Below are 3411 nucleotides of genomic sequence, written 5' to 3' on the forward strand. Positions count from 1 at the left end.
GCACCGTTGCATGTTAATTTTGAAATTAAAGTGTATGCTTTCATGTATGTCCATAGATTGGATGAGGCAATATCTTAATTTCTTTTCAGTGCGCACTCTTGGGATAAATGCTGGTTACAGTATAGGAGGAGTGATTTGCCTGTGCAAAGCCAAAGAGGCATGTAAAAATCTTCCCTCAAGACACAAAAGGTAGGGAGAGGGAGAAGGAGGTGGAGAAGAAGGCTTGTTATCTAGGCCGAGAGAAGGAAAGGGATAGGAGGGAGTCGTGTTTTTTATTCACTTCTCTCCACATATGATTCATTCTCCTCAATAATATGTAGGAGACAAACTCAGCTGTCAATTACAGTAGAAAAAAAAGGAGAGATAAAAGGTTTCACCTGGGAAGAGTAATACATTTGAAAAACGGTAATGAAACTATAAGGTTTCTGCTGGATTATAGATGCCACGCAGGTATCTGCTGGTGGAGTTCACTCAGTCACTCATGGGTTTGGCTTTTTGCCTGTTAGCTTAACAAAATGTCTGCTTTGAAATGTAGTGTGAATGTGAAACAGGGCATTGGTGGTGGGGGGAAAAAAAGAGCATGCTGCAACATTGTGTGGGTAGTACCCAATTGCAGAGATGGCAAAGAGGTTTGGCACAGGTTAAAGTCTCTTTATATATGATTCAGCAGGACAACTAATACAAACTGCTGCCAACAAGGCCGGGGCAAAATATGAACACCGACTGTGGACACACAGCTGCAAGGAAAAAAAACAACAAATAGAGGACTATACTGAGCAGCTAAACAGAAGCTAATTATCACACCCACTATACAAGGAGAGACAAACTAGATGGACTGGCGTCGCCTGGCGCAGTCGATTCCAACACTGAGCAATCTGTGACTAAAAGACACACTGCTCTATGGCAAGGAAAAACAGGACACGGCAGTGACAAGCAGATTGACTGAATATCTGTATTGGCCATGAACTCCCATCATTCCTGCCTGCTGGCACCAACAAGGGCTAGCACCTCGGACAGTTCCTGTAATGCTGACAGACCCAGGATCAGCACTCTCGACAGCGACAGGGAGGCAGCCAAGAGACTTTTCAGACAAGTTAATACACTAACTGTCTGACAGTTAAGGGTGTCATTGACCAAAGAAATTCTTATTTGATTAACACTCATAGGATTTTGTCGACTAATCAATTAGTTGATTTAATGGACAGATCTGTAAAACTGAGTTTCTCCACAAAGAAGCACCACTTTAAATCTTGTGTTTACCAGAGATGTGCTCACAAGTTTCTTAGAAATAAGTAACCCAGCATGAAAAAGCACAAAAACCAGGTCTAATCGACTAAAGAAATCTTAGTTAGTTTACTAATCGACAAAAAGGGGGCAGTCCTATTGACAGTCAAATTAAATTACCACTGTCAAGGTCAAATAAATAGAAGCAGTGGACAACCAAACTCATGTTAAAGGGAGAGTTGGGGTGTTTTGAAGTGGGGTTGGATGAGATACTTATCCATAGAAGGTGTATTACTTACAGTAGATAACGGTCGGCGTACCCCCAGCTTGGAGAAACACAGGAGCACCAGCGCCGGAGCAAAAGAATTCAATGCAGTGGACGGGGACGGCAGAAAAATATAATTTAGACACTTAAAAGAAAGTGTCTGTTTAAGTGGACGTATTAGAATATGTTCACAGCTTTATCTTGCCATCAGACAGCCCTTTTCAACGGGGAACTGAACTGAAACGTATCTATGCTCACTCCAAAGCCAGCAGGCTCAGATGACAAAAACAGTATAGATACCTTTCACTTTTAATTCAGTTCACTATCAGAAAATATTCTAAATATAGTGAAACGGATATCAATTTTTTTAGGTTAGCCTTACTTTTAGGTGGCTAAAATAAGTTTTTCTGCTGTTCCCATCCAAAGCACTGTATTGCTTTGGTCCGGTGCCGGTGCTCCTGTCTGTTTCTCGATGCTGGGGGACGATCTGACCGTCATCTACTGTAAGTTTACACCTACTATGGTTAAGTACCTCATGCAACCTCACTTCAAAACACCTCAACTATCCCTTTAAAATCTACATGGCAGAGACATGGTAACAAATATTTAAATGATTTTTTGCCTTGCTTTCAGCTTTTGTTCGCAAAATATCTACAACCACAAGCAGAAAGACCTACATGTTTTGCCATGAACTGGTTACTTTGCTGTGCTGATCTCTGCCTCTCCACGTCTGCAATGTTTCACAACATTGTAGTGAACCAGTAACTCAGCAGAGCTGCATAAGCCCCAAAAAACATTGTTGTGAGTATCACCCTCATGTACACCTTGATCTAAGGTGGGATACAGCGTCGGCTCTTCAATGCATTACAAAAACAGGCCGAGCTGAAAAGAAAATGCTTTTGTTTCTGCAGATACACAGTGTTAAAATGTACTAAATGTACATGGCCATTGTAAGTGAAATCTATCTCTGCCTTGGCTATCTGATACCCTGATAAATGCACTGTTTGTTTTTCTGCCGGTGAAAGTGTTTTCGTGAGGAAACAATCTGAAAGTCATTTCCACCGCCATACTTTGTGGTGTGTATGTGTGTGTGTGTGTGTGTGTGTGTGTGTATGAATGAGAGAAAGGGAGAGTGCGTGTACACAACTGTGCGTGTGAATGTGTGATGGAGAGTAAAGCCTGCTGGAGAACACCTAGGCAAAACACTTCAACTCTGAATTCACTTCTCACTCCCTCTCCCGCTGTCTCTCCTTCTCTCTCTCTTCTCACCAAGGAGTGCCTAAGAGGCAGTGGTGCTGGATTAGGACGGGTGTGTGTGTCTCTCTTTCTCTGTGTGTGTTAATGAGTGTGTGTGTGTGTGTGTGTGTGTAGAATTGGTCTCGGAGTACAGGTGCTTGAGCACGTCTGGGCTTCACCGAGATGAAACCTCTCCTACCATCTCTCTCTCGCGCACACACACATCCTACACACACATTCGTAAAAACGACAACATGCGTTATTTGAATCCCTCACACTCGTTTAGAGATCGTACACCTGCCCTGCCAAACAGCAAACACTCAAAGCTACACACAAAACAATCTGAAAGCAGCTGGATTTGGAGTTATCTATCTCTTATTGCTAAAATACAGCTTTCTGTGTGTGTGTGTGTTTCTGTGAGAGAGAGAGAATACAGAGAAGGGAATATTCAAAAGAGCAGACTGAAAATAGTCAATAAAATAAGAAAACAAAAGGGGAAGTCAGAAATCACAGGGGGAGAATGGGAAGAATTTATGAGAGAGAGAGACAAACCAACACAAATGTTGGAAAATGTGGGTGTTGTTGTGGTTGCTGTCAGCTCTGTCAGCTTTTTTAACACCTCCAGCAGGCAGCCCACTTCGACTATTCTACAAGTTTGGCAGGTACACATATAATTGGGTGGTGAA

This window comes from Sebastes umbrosus, chromosome 15 (assembly GCF_015220745.1).
Source record: "Sebastes umbrosus isolate fSebUmb1 chromosome 15, fSebUmb1.pri, whole genome shotgun sequence".
Lineage (NCBI taxonomy): Eukaryota > Metazoa > Chordata > Actinopteri > Perciformes > Sebastidae > Sebastes > Sebastes umbrosus.